The following is a 14,823-nucleotide window of genomic DNA, read 5'->3' on the forward strand; positions in this document are numbered from 1 at the left end:
GGTGAATTTCCAAAACATTGGAGGTGCCTGCTGTTCTAGGTACTTGCCCATACTACCCCATACTCTCTGCCATTCATAATTATCCAGCCTCGGAGCAGATCTCTGAGTGATCTTCTTAAATAGCTGTTTAACCTTAAACAAGACCTGAACCACATTCAGGACCATGATAGTTCCTAACAGTAGGACTAGGACCGTGCTGGTCTCAACATCCCAAGAGTATTCAAATTTTTCAAAATTCTCAAACACCATTGTAACTGGACTGAAGGAGAAAGGAGAGGGGAAGAAAGGTACCCCACCCACAGATTGGCGCTCCAAAGAGGAAGGGTAAATGGTGTAATTATAATAGTTTCCCACAGATGGCTCCTGAAGTATAGAAGTGATGACTATGCTGAGTGCAAATACTGAATTAATACCACAACTGATAACTTTATTATACCATAAGCCAGTATTATACAACATATCAAAGTGAAAACCTTAATCCACTTCCCATGGATGATAAGCAGCTACATACAGTAAGTGAGCTGATACATAACAGAACTTCAAAAACAAGATCAACAACTCTAAGAACACATAAATCAACATAGTGACCAGCAACTATTAGACCAATGTAATGAATGTCTGTAACAAATTCATTTTAACAAGCTCTGGTTAGGCTTGTTGTTATCTCAAACCTTTGTGCCCCACATTGGGCGCCAAAATAGACTGTCATGGTTTAACCCCAGCCAGCAACTAAGCACCACGCAGCCACTCACTCACTCTCCCCAATACCCAGTGGGATGGGGGAGAAAATCAGGAAAAGAAGTAAAATTCGTGGGTTGAGGTAAGAACGGTTTATCAGAACAAAAAAGAAGAAACTATTAATGATAATGATAACACTTTTTAAATGACAATAGTAATAATAACAGGATTGGAATATACAAATGATGCACAGTGCAATTGCTCACCACCCACCAATCAACGCCCAGTTAGTCCCTGAGCAGCAATCCCCCCCGCTCCCACCCTCCCAGTTTATATACTAGACGTGTCGTCACATGGTATGGAGTACTCCATTGGCCAGTTTGGGTCAGCTGCCCTGGCTGTGTCCCATGCCAACTTCTTGTGCCCCTCCAGCATTCTTGCTGGCTGGGCAAGAGAAGCTGAAAAATCTTTGACTTTAGACTAAACATTGCTTAGCAACAACTGAAAACATCAGTGTTATCAACATTCTTCTCATACCAAACTCAAAAACACAGCACTGCACTAGCTACTAGGAAGAAAATTAACCCTATCCCAGCTGAAACCAGGACAGCACTATATCTTTGAACATGGTCTCTAATACCAGTTAGAAAGTACTACTACTGCCTAGACAGGAAGACATCCAAAAACCTCATTGTTACTTTCTCAGTACCATAGTTTGGACATCTAGGATATACTAGAGAGACTTAACCTCTAAGTAAGTGTGATTACAGTTAACATCTGCAGGGAAGAGGCAAGAGTCCTAGTTCTTCATTTGCTGGATGAAAAATTGAAATGGTGTAAACACTTTTTAAAATAGTAAATTATTACATCTCATTTTTTTCAAATTGTATTGCAATGACTTGGGATACTGAAAATCATTCTGCTTCTTCATTCAGGCTTATAACTGTCTATTTTATCTGGAGTATTATATCCACACAGAAATTGTGAGAGAATAAAGGACTAGGGGGCAGAGGTGGTTTGTTTTCTTTTTAGTTACTTCTGTAGTATTCTACAATTCACTGAGCTTTTTTTTTTTTTTTTCTTTTATGTACTAGACTTTGCAGACTATGTCAAGGCAGCTTTCAGACAACTCTTTTTTTACTTTGGAAATGTATGCTTAATGACTTTAGTGTATGAAGTTTCATCTGAATCAAATTTTGTGTAGTGCCAGCTTTGGTTTCATTTCATTTGGAATCTGGTGGAAAAGAAGTCACAGAGGGGAAAGCAACATAACCCCACATTCCTTGTTTATTTCTTTTCCCCCAGCCGCAGTTGAAGCAGACTATGAATTAATTATGAGTCCATATGAAGCCAATACCTTGGTGACCGAGGTTTTTATGTGCTTTGATGTTTTATTATAATATTATACTCAGTGATTGTATTATTTCCCTTGTTTGTGCTTACATTCAGAGTTGCAAAGATCTATGTGCATGTGTTTCTCAGGGTTTTTTTAAGCAGATGAGTTATCTGAATGTAGTGAATTTTAGTGCTAAATACGTTCATTTGGTACACGTTCAAGTAGTGGCTCTGAAGAAAAATATATTAATACCAAAGGGGAATGCTGAATAGCTTATTTAGGTCTAAGAATTGCTATTCCCCTGCAGGTCTGAATGAGCTATGGGAATGAATGCTTTCTTTATCTCTGGAAATAAATACAGACCTGTGACATTAATTATGGATGTGTCTTTATGGAAAGTACGGATCAAAGGAGAGTATATACAAATAATTATACAGCAAATGTATTCAATACTGTCCCAGAAACAGATGTAAATCACACTGTAACCTCACAAAAGAACAGTAAATAATTAGAAAGTTACTGTTAAACAGGAACATGAATCATTGAATAAATTATCACAGTGCTACAATGTTTGTTACAATACAGTCAAGTATCAGACACCTGTGTCCAAGAACTCAGATGCAGGTTATACAACCTTAGGATGCAAGTTTATTGACTAAGAAGTGTTTCAACAATCTTGTAATTGCTTCATGACTCTTCAAAACATCTTCTAAAAGAGGTCACAACAACCTTAAACATCTAGAACAGGAATATTGAGTTTATGTGAGAAATGAAGTCATGTTTCTGCAACATCAGACACTACTTGGATTCTCGACCATGTCTCACATCATCAGTTCCTCCTACATGGACACTGATACTGCAGCTGTCTGCACAGGGCTTCAGCTGATACAGCACAGCTACATGGCCAAGGCTCTAATCTTCTAAGAACGTTGTTGCTAAGCTGAAAGTAAGTTAGTAAGCTAAAGCCAGTCCAGATAATAAAAGTAAAAACAGAGTGTAGTTGTTGAGATAGCGAGTGGCTCAAGGATTCAGGAGGAAAAATACTGACATGAAAGGATATAAAGCTCTTAAGCTGTGTATATCCTGTTTTCATTGTGCATAGTAAAAGGCCTCAAACAAAAGTGACCTCGTGAGCTGGATTAGGTAGGACTGCGAGCTTTCACAAGTCTTTGGGTTTGCTGTAAGCCAGCAGTGCAAAATTTGATAGCCTGTTATACTGAGGAGGTAAGACTACATGATTTAGACATCCTTTTTGAGCTTAGCTTCATGAATTTAAGTCTCTCTTAAGGAAAATATAGCTTTGATTTTTAAAGAGAGTTCCTCAATGCCAACAAACAGCAGCATATTGCCCAGGCTGGCAAGGACCTTGTAAGCAGAGGACCCAGAATAGCTTTGTGAATAGCTGCCATGACAATACACGATTGTGCCTGACAGTGGTATGAAAGAAAATTACACTGTATAATGCCTTAAATGTCTGAAATAAAGAAGATTTTTTAGCCATGGTTAAAATATGCCTGTATATTATTTTCCAAAAGCAGAAAGAGCATGCCAGAACATTCAGCTTAGGTGGCCCCCACATGGAAGGATCAAAGAGGGCAAAATATTTCATATTTTGGCCAAAAACCCCTTCCCTGTTGACATATTTGATTTCCTCAAGAAGCATTGAAAGTACAAATGAGCAACCTACAAATGACAAGTCTCAAACCTTTTAATTCAGAAAGTGACTTAGAAGTGAGCTAGACAAAATTTCATATGAAAGCATTTTCAGAAGTGCAAATATTGTTGAGATGGGACAGTAAGGAACTCAGTGATTTAAGAGTAAAAATACTAACATAATAGGGTAAGAAGCTTCAAGGGTGGGGTTGGGAGAAGAAAAGCAAAGAATAAGACAGCAACTCGACAGCATGAAGGATTAGCCTATACTAAAGAGCAACAGAGGCTAATACCTTCCCACTTGATGGACAACTGTTGGGTTGTCAGACACTCCTTTCATTGGACCTGGTGAGTATATTAATACTTAGCCTCCTAGCTAATTAATCTTAGCTATCTATTGTGTACAGTCACCAACAAGCAACTGCTGCAGAGCTGCTCTGTGACTGGTAAAAGATCCCAAAGTGGCCTGAAGTGAGTGGAAAGAGAGCTCTCAGCATAGTGTGGTGGTGTCCTAGCTATATCTTATTTTCTCTCCAGCTAAGTTAACCCTGAATTATTTAACAGAAGATGATATTAAAAAAGCCATATTTTCCACATTTTATTTTTTTAACTGTCAGGAAATAATTTGAGGAAGGCAGTACCACACTGTCACTACCTTCTCCTTCTACAGCAGTCACGCTTTGAAAATTCAGTGATTAGCTCTTATCAGTCCTTTCAGAGAGTGCTGAAAAAAGTTAAGGGACTACTCTCAGGATAAGATTCTGCTTTTTGAACCACATCTTTTGCCGAAGAATGGTCTGACTTCAGCACCGAATCTCCACAGAGGAGAGTTTAGATGTTGTACTTACTGTTTCCCACCAGCTCTAGGTGGCCTCCAACCAAGATTACGCTGTTTAATTGTCCACTTTCTGGAGTTCTAGTTCTTCCAACACACTGTATAAAGATCCTCATCAGCCTTCATAATCCTGTCTGAGACCGTTCACCTACAGTTTAGGATTTTGAGTGTGTGAAATTATGGACTCACGCAAACTGCTGTATGATTGGAGCCTGGCCTAATGCATAATTTTGGAAATAGAACAACTGATTTGTTTCAAGGACAAGCCATCAACACTAAGACAAATATATACAGCACATATTAAAATCCACATAGATAAAACCACATTGAGTCTTATTAAAAGTCCTCTTGCTTCACACTTCAAAACCATGAAGGCAAAATTAAAAAAAAAAAACAAAACCAAACAACAAACCAAACCTCTTTACTCCATGGAAATCTTAAATATTTATTACAAATTGGTAGAATTGAATCACTTGGGAATCAATAATTAATTAGTAGAAATGTTTCAGATGTCTTATAAATATCGAAGGCTTTTAATAATTACCTTACAAATCCAGAGCAGCACAAGTCATGAAGGCTTTAAACACTGTCGGAGGTGGAAACAAACTAAGAAGTTGAGAACTATAAAATTTATAAAAGATGACTCAAATATGTTTTGATCCTATATTGCCTTGTTATGAAGGAGATTAATACTATAAGCATGGTGTAGCATGGATCTTCCAATGCTCGCTGCAGTTAACAGCAAAGCTTTTCACAGCTCTAATGATCCAGAACCAGGCATATAGAAAAGTCACAGTGTTGATGACAGACAGTGCAGGTATCATTAATAGCACTTCAAAGTAAGCGAGCTAACAGTTGCTGTTAGAAAGTAAACTTACTTTTGAATCTTATAAAAAACACATTAAAGGTTTCTGAAGTACCATTTCATGAGAGCAAATGAGTAAAACTTTAGAGAACTAAGTTCAAATGTAAAAAAACCCAACCTTCTCCCACCCCAGAGACTGAAAAAAAACCCCAACAGTAAAGACCTCACCATGTATTCTTAAAGAAAAGCAAATTGTTTCAACTGAACTGGAGGGTCAATGCTTACCATTTCTAATTATGAAAAAAAGCATAAGAAACACATTTAAATTAGACAATATTACTTAAAACCTAGTTCTGACAGTTGTCCTGCAGGGGCAGGATATCCACGTCTTTTTAACCGTATGCAAAAAGTAGGACTTTTCCTCTTAATTCCTTAGATTGCTGTATAAATGCCATGAAATCTTCTGGTACAGTTCTTGAAACCAATATTTTCATAAAGAAAAACACAACAAAAAAACTCATTAGAGTAGAAAATCTTGTCCAAACTTCAATGGTTTTATTAAACATAAGCAGATATAAGTCCCATTACTCTCCCATTGGTGGAAGGCAGAGAACAAATTGCAAATAACTAAACAGTTCATTGTCTAGCATGCTATTTCTTCTATAATATAGATATGAAAAAAATTCCCGTGAAACTGTAAGAGCAGGAACCTATAATATACATTGATTTGCACAAAAAACAGAGGACAAACAGATGCTGAAGAACTAAGGCAAGACTGAGAGACAGTGAAGAATCCTGTGAAGGAGAGACTAGTGACAAAATCTGTCATCCCTCTACTGCATTCTGCAAAAATAGTGTCAGTATGATAACAACAGTAAAAGTCAGCATAGTTTAATTAAAAAATCATTTTCCATTTGTGTGTGTTGGCTTTTTTTTTTTAACTAGGAGATCACCAGTTTATTTTTAATGGAAGTTAATAGTTACATAATCCCAATGTCTTTATGTTTATAGACTGTGCTTGAACATACTTTCATGTATTTCTATCGTCTTAAACCGGTGCACCTGAAATTTCCTCCTCTTTCCATTTACTACTCTGCGAGTGTTTGTCAGTCACATGAACACAGTTAATTCCAACTCTTGGAACCCAAGCACAAATACAGAGTTTCATAATGTTAGCCAGGCTAAACCCAGAGCTGAACTGAAAAAGCACTTGACACAATTCATGTGGCAAAGACCTTTTAAAACAGGGATTTCCTATCTTAACATGAAAGAACAAATTCCACTAAAATACTTGCAGTGTTTCTTGGGCAACAAATGTTATTAACACCTTAAATGGTCAATATTGTTAAAACTAAAATTTAAAAAATAGAAGTGTTTTAGTAAGGCTGGCAGGCTAGGAATGTTTAAAAGGTGAAGAGAGAGGAGGGAGTTTTGAAGAATATATGGGGGAGAAATGAATCTGTTGTGCATTTGCCTTCCTGAATAAATACCTTATCCACTTCACCATAGCCCTGCTATCTAAAATCATAAATCATGCATCATTCTCAGCAGCCTTATAATTATTTAAGGAAGGATCTGTTCAGCTCATCTCTAACAGCTGCTAACAGAAACTAATAATTTATTCACTAATGAATCCATCCACACTGTCAGTGCTATACTCAGTATTTGCCTTCACACTTAATTAAACCCCATTTAGTTATATGCTTGTATCCTTTCATATCAAGACTATTCATATTAAGCATTTTTTATTTTTAAAAAATTATACTTCTGGTTGAGGGGAAAAAAGCTATTTTTGGAATTTAAATAGCGTGTGTTGATACTGTTGCCAAAAAACTCGGAATAAAGAACTTATCAACACCAATTTAGTGTAGATAAGCAGACACTTCTTCGTTGACGGCTGGGTGCGCAGGTAAGTCCTCTCACGAACCACGCACACCTGAACACCAAAATCATACACCTTATATTGAACTTATTCAAATATATTCATTAGATTTCCGAGAAATGTTATGCATATTCATTAGATTTCTGGGGAGTTATTAGCATATGTAAATGTCCTTTATGCAGGCGCAGTGAAGGTCTCTGGTGGTCTTCTAGAGTCCTCTGGTGGTCTTTCATAGTCTTCCTCACTTGTCCGCTTCTTGACCTTCTTTAGGTGATTCTGCGCAGTTTGGCCCTTGGCAGGTAACTAACTGTTTCTTGGCAGATAACTACAAGTTGCTTCATTCGACTTTTCTCAGTTCCCATTAATTTGAAATTCTGACATCTTATGCATTCTTCTAGGTTATAATATACTCCTACAAAAAAACACTATATCCAAATTATCTTAAATCTTAAGCTTCTTATCTAAGTTCTAAATGTTCCTACTAGGTGATTTTAACCAATTCCTCCGGCCCTGGTACAGGACTACACAGAGGATTTCACAGCAGCTGTTGGTTGTTGGTTAAATGTGTAAAATGCAATAGATATATAATTTTTGCTAAAATATTTCTTATAATTCTATATTCCTATTAAAATTGAATATGATTAATTCTAACTAATAACAAATCAATAATAAATCAGTAACAATACAACTGGAATATATACATATACCGTTAACTACAACTTGTGCATGTTACATTCTGCTCACAAGTATTACGATGCAAATAAACAATAGGAGTAAGAGGATCTATTTCTGGAGTGGAAGGTACCCAAAACCCAGCTTCTTTTGCAAGCCTTACAGCTGAGACTTCTGCAGCACCAGGCTGCAGAACCTAGGAGGTGTTACAAACAACTCATGTTATTTCCTCTCCTAAATTTATGCATGGTATTCCTTCTAAGATTAATCTGAAGAACTTTGCAAACTCCTCTTTTCTATCATGCACATGCACTAAAACGTTGACACTTTTGTATTTTAATCATCCATTTTAGTGGCCAGGGGAGAAGTTACGCAGATTTTTGTCTAATCTTTTTAAATAAGAGCCTAACTGCTACTGAAACAGCATACATCAATCAGTAAGTCAACTGCCACAAGAATTTGCCAGAGAGGGCAAGAGAGAGTTTTCAAAAGTATTTCTCTGAGGTCATCTTTTCCCAAATCAAAGATATTTAAATACAGCTATTGAGACAAAGAGTAGGCTACAATGACCTTAATTTGAAAGCGTATTTGTCACTCTCTCCTCCCATTCTTCTTTCAGTTTACAAAACAAAACTGCATTTCCATGATAACATATTTGGAAAGGCCTCTTTCTCTCTGGTTTTCCTCTCCCTCCTCTTTCCCAAAGTCCATCAGCCAAAGGCATTATCATCAGCTATCCCAGAGAAGACATCAAAATCCTATGTTTCATCTCAAGTAAAACAAAACACAAGGGTATATCTTTCTTTGTGTTTTTGTGATACGTGCGGTTTTTTCAGACATCCAACAGCATAAGCTATCAGGCTTCTGAAAAGGCAGGTATTCCTCAGATAAATCATACATGGTAGTAAGTTCAGTTTGATCTGTGCATACTCAGCAAATCTGACTCATCAGACATACTCAGCATGCAGTAAAGAATCTCTCAGAAACTGTGCAGTATATCTATCCCAGCCTATGAACACCTCCAATCAGTACCACAGTCAGTAACCAAAAGGATTAAAATAGCTGAGGGAACAGAAAGGGGCTGTAACAAGCCCATGATCCTGCAGTGAGATGTGGAGATACAGAAGTCTGGGCATTTATTTTAACCTGAACAGTTGAGTCCATTTGTCACTTTATTCAGCTGCCAAAAATCTCTTTATTGTCAAAAAATACCTTGTTACAAAGCTATGCAATTATACGTTGCTTCTTTGCTTGCAAGAGGAAAAAGCAAAAGCATTTCTCTCTCCCACATTCCATTACACCTCAGTTGTTTGAATTTGCACCTAATATTTGGAATTTATCTACATTCCTTCATGCAAAAATTGCACAGCATTAATAAATAGACATGTATCATTTAGATCTTATCCTGTAGTTCACCCTTTTTACTTAAGAAGTGAATGCAATTAACTGTAGCATCTGGCATAGATTAATTCTGGATATTTATTAGGAGGAAGAAGAAGAAATAAAAATAGAACTAGACTAAAGCAACTGGATAGAAGAAAAAATCAATGCTGGTCATAATTGCAGCAGTAGTACAGGACGGTTCTAACTTTGATTATTCAGAAGAGCCACAGTCTGTGGCCCACACTAGAACATCATCGACACCATTGAAAGAGAAAAGAGCAAACTGAGAGGTCCAGTATATCAATGCATTTAAGAGGCAGCATTTGCCAGTGGAGTTCCGGGTGGCCCCCCCCCCCAGCCACTCTTTCTTGGTGAAAAAAGATCACTCTGTTGTAGAGTTACTTGCTGGTTTACAGGAATATGTGGGTTGTGCCTACCTGATATAACATGAACTAAATCCTGTGCTGTATCTGTCTGTACTTCCGCAAAAGAGGCTGTATTGTGTTCATTGCCTCTTCACTAAATAGTTTTCATTTTCCTCATTCTGATGGATTTACACTTCCATTTTCTCTCAGTCTGTATTTTACAACAGCTCCAATACAAGCATCCTACTCCCCCCCCCCCCCATAATTCCCCAATGCTAACACTTCCATTTCCAGCACACCCTTTTGCCTACAGTGGATATCATGCAATGAAAATTAAGGTCTTAATCTTCTTAAACTCTGAAGTTGAGGCTATATAACGGCATTCAGCTCATGAGTGATTCTTTTGTAGAGCGAAGGTTGGACAGAAAGTAATATAATTACAATGATTGCCTGTGGGACCTCAAGAGGCAGAACATTGCAAGACCTGAGAGTTTAACCTCATAAAACATACAGCAGAGTCTCACTGGAGAAGATCAGGCAAGGCCAGAGAAGACTGGCCACAAAAGAAATGTCTTCATTGCTGTTGAACTGTTTTCTTTTGGCAAAATGAAAATTATTTCTTATTTATTAAGTACTGGCACAATGGTGACAGCAGACATTTATGAAAAGCTGGGTAACGTACAATAGCGCTTTCTTCCCTACTTCAGTACAGACTATCAAGGGCAGAGGATACTAAGAATAGGACTTTGATCACTACTTAGCAGCTCAAATGAAGCAATTATAATAGCAGGATTTGTTTTAATTCAAAGACCCAGAAATGTAAATAAACAGCTACCTTCTGTTTTATTTTATAGCTACACTTCATGATTTGTTCTAGTTTTTAATCTTCTTTCAGAAAGAAACCAGCTCCCAAAAGAAATGGCCACATAAGCTTTGTATTTTTGTATTTTTGCTTCCACCTTGTGCAAAATAATCTTTTGAATGCCAAGAAACATGTAGAACAAAAGAAGAACAAGAGTATAACAAAATATCAAAGTTTCCATAAATCCTATGAAAAAGTAAGTGGCCAACTACAAGAGGAAAACAAAAAAAACAAACCTCCTTTGCCTAATTCTAACCCTCCTTCCCAAGTCACAATAAATACCCAGTTATTATTAAGCATCAAAGAACCCACAGAAGCCCTCAGTCTCAGGCTGCATTTCCAGAAAAAGCTCTTTAAAAACCTCAAATTGTTCCTCCTTTTCTTTTGCTAACTTTTAACTTTCTAACATATAAAAGCCACTTGTAGGCTAGAAGCTGCAGTTGTAAGCATCTAGTCCAAACTCAATGGCCATAAAATAGCACCTATTTGCATAAAATTCGTAACACTGTTTTTCCTCTTCCCGTTGACTTGTTCTCTTACAACTCCTTCATCTGTTAGTACTTGCCTTGTGCATCTCAATCATGCACATATTTTCATTTGTTTGTTTCTTGATCTTATTTTAGACTTTTCCTCCATCCATTTTCAATGTTTTTCTCCCTCTCTATTTAACGAAACACTTATAGTTTCATAAACTCCATTAAAGCAGCAAGTCTCAAATATTATTTTAACAAGAGTAGTAGGAACATAATCTAAATGGATTAATAAACCCCTGGGTGCAAAAAGGTGACACACTAGGTAGACAGGACTGGATTTGAGTTGATAATCACAGAGGTCACCATTAGAATGAGCACCTGCTATGTACTATGCAATAAGGATGCAGAGGTGTCCTGGTTTCCACTGGGATAGAGTTAACTGTCTTCCTAGTAGCTGGTACAGTGCTATGTTTTGAGTTCAGTATGCGAAGAATGTTGATAACACTGATGTTTTCAGTTGTTGCCAAGGAGTGTTTGGACTAAAGTCAAGGATTTTTCAGCTTCTCATGCCCAGCCAGCGAGAAAGCTGCCACAAGAAGTTGGCACAGGACACAGCCAGGGCACCTGACCCAAACTGGCCAACAGGGTATTCCATACCAGGTGATGTCCCATCTAGTATAGGAACTGGGGAGTGGGGGGGGGGGGAATCGCTGCTTGGGGACTGGCTGGGTGTCGATCGGCGGGTGGTGACCAATTGCACTGGGCATCATTTGCATATTCCAATCCTTTTATTACTGCTGTCACTTTATTAGCGTTATCATTATCATTTTTAGTTTCTTCTTTTTATATTCTATTAAACTGCTCTTATCTCAACCCACGAGTTTTATTTCTTTTCCCAATTTTCTCCCCCATCCCACTGGGTATTGAGGGGAGTGAGTGAGCGGCTGTGTGGTGCTTTGCTGGCTGGGGTTAAACCATGACAAGAGGGAAGGATGGTCCCAATCCTTACAGACAGAAAGCTAAATACAAAAGGCATTTCAGAGTGCTAAGAAAGAGGAGGTACCTCCACCTTCATGTCTGACCAGCTTCCCATCCAGCTTCTCCTGAGGACTTTCCCTGATGCATTTTCACTGTATCTACCTGGCAGCCCGTGTGTGTATTCATGCTTGGGGACTGCATAAAGCAGAAGTTGCCAAAGGGTCAGGCAGTACCTCATTTGAGTTATCCAGTGGATTTTTTCCCCCAGGATGAGTCTTCCTCAGCTATTTGGCCTCCAACATCTCCCAAATAACTTCTGTGATTCATGCTTTGTACCTACCCGGCCTACACTTAGCACTTCAGTTATCTTGGTTATGCTTCGATTAACGTGGCTACCTTGGTTTTTTTATTCCAGAAATGAGGCTAAATCTTCATCACTTCTCACTCCTCGTGGCTGGTGGGAGGTTACACCGAGACCTTACTTCTGTGGAAGGTACACCCGCCCAGACAGAAATTGAAACTTCTCTGGCCATGGAAGAGAGAAATAACCCCAGAGGCCGCGGGTTGGAAGTTGAACTGTCCAGGCCGCGCAGTGGTGTCACAGTACAGTCAGCAGGCACACGCGTAAGGAACACGGAAGGGTTGACGCTCGGCCAACAGGGACTACAATGACCATCTATGGTCAGATTCGGTGAGGGTACAAATGGGGCCTCGCCAGAGGCCATTTTGAGCCAGTCCTCCTTGGAGCAGGGGGTCTGCAGTCGGGGACTCTCTCCTTGGGTCGGGACACTGCCCTAGGTTACTCCTCAAGGTTGAGAGCCCTCATCTTTTAGGTGAGTGGTAAGCGCATTTTGAGTCATCATTTCCACGCCTTAAGAAGTCTTAAGTCGGCTGTGTAGTACTGACTTGCCCTTACATTGTTGAGCTTGTGGTTCACTAATGTTATGGGAGTTCTAACTGACCCTTTTATTGAAGAATAAAATCTGGTTTTAACACCTGTTTGATTTGATTGCATGTATCTCCATGACAACTTCTTTCCCATCAGCCTAAATGGTACTGTAGGGTACCTCCACACCTCAGGTCCCAGATGGTGCCTCAGAGAGTGACTGTAAACTGCTGCAGCCTTTTACCCTACCTAGAGTTTTCTCTTTGTCTAATTTACAGCTCACACTGCAAAGAAAACTCTCCTCTTGAGACCTGGACCAAAACAACTGCCTTCCCTGATGTCCCCAGGAATGGTGTAGCTGTTCTGCATTTGTAAGTGACAATCCTGTGGGCAGGTGAGAAGGGAGAAACCAGAGATCAGAAAAGCACTGTCTCACCTAATGGTAACAGAAGTGTCACCTTACAGCGAAGGCACCATTTACCCAATCACTCTCACATTTCTGCAGTTAAATTCCTTTCAGCTACAAAAAAACCTCTGCAAAATAAGCAAGGCTTATCCACTCCCCCCGCAACACAGCAGAGAGGCTGAGCAGGATGCTGACACTTCTCGTGCTTCATTAACAAGCTTATCTGTTAAACTCTGCTAAGCTATACCTCAGCAATCCCGACTGCAGGCCCTGTGTTTGCCAGGGTGGTGATAATAAATTAATCAGAAGAGTGGAGTTTGCACAGGAGTCATAGAGAAGTTAATTTGACTCCTCCTCATTTTCAATATTGATCGTTCCTTGGGAAAGAAAAATAAAACAAAAAATTTGATATTTCTGGAGGCCTTGTTGAGATTTTAATGTTAGCAGCTCATAAAACTGGGAGGTTTGGGGTTTTTTTAGTGGGTTGACTGTTAATATTAGGATATTATTCAGAAGGTAAAACACAGTTATACTATATTTACATCCCTTTGCAAGAGCAATATTCAGTAGGATGTGTAATGCCCCTCTGTTAGGAGGAAGAGTTTCTTCTGACACTTGGTTTTAATCATACTTCCAGGACATGCCTGAGCAAGTTACGATGAGCAGGCTCTCTCCTGGACAATACTCCTCCAGGAAGTAATTGAAAGGTAAATTGGAAATATAACTTGTGTTGCTACTGAGCTATAAATGTATGCAAAGAATCATTCCTACTTCAATGCTTTAGTAGCTGACAAATTTCTTTTATGAGTGAGCACTGGCAAGAAGGATCAAGCAGGGAACCTAACAGAAGACAGCTGCTTAATCTGCCAGAAAAATTAATCTAGTTTAATCCATGTTATTTGTTTTACAAGCAGCAAACTGTTACGCTGCAAAAGCCCAAGAGGCTAAACTGATCTCTCAGCAGTTGCCTACTAGATGTCAAAAATCTTCATCCATGAAATCTAGATCATTTATCCTTTTAAATGTCTTTCCATGCTGACCACTCTAATATTAAACTTTTTTTGTGGTAAAAAACTTAAAAAAAATAATTCCCATGTTACAATGTGTTTCGTATTTTTTTCCCCCAGTGTGTTATTTGCTCTTTGTATTTGCGTGTAGGAGGCAGCCTGTCTTGTTTTGTTGGTGTGCTCAACTCACAGCATAGTCTGCAGACAGGTGATAGAAAGGCTAATTAAAAGCACAACAAAAAAAATAACAAAAGCCCCAAACATTGAGCATTTCCACAGCAGCCACGAGGTTAGTTTTTCAGGAAGCCTTCAGGTCCCTTAAAAACAGAACATTTAAGCAAAGACCACAGTCAGTTTTATAGGACTGGGATTAGCAATTAAAATGAAGGAAATTATCTTGCCAGTTCTCGTTCTAAGCCATAGTGCTGACCAGTTTTGTATCAGATGATTTCGAATCATTTAGGTTGGAAAAGACTTTTAAGATCATTGAGTCCAACCATCAACCAAGCCCACTAAACCATGTCCTAAAGTGCCTTGTCAATGTGCTTTTTGAATACCTCCAGGGATGGTGACTCAACCACTTCCCTGGGCAGCCTGTTCCA

The sequence above is a fragment of the Haliaeetus leucocephalus genome, unplaced genomic scaffold (genome assembly GCF_000737465.1).
Source record: "Haliaeetus leucocephalus isolate CR32 unplaced genomic scaffold, Haliaeetus_leucocephalus-4.0 Scaffold138, whole genome shotgun sequence".
NCBI classification, from domain to species: domain Eukaryota; kingdom Metazoa; phylum Chordata; class Aves; order Accipitriformes; family Accipitridae; genus Haliaeetus; species Haliaeetus leucocephalus.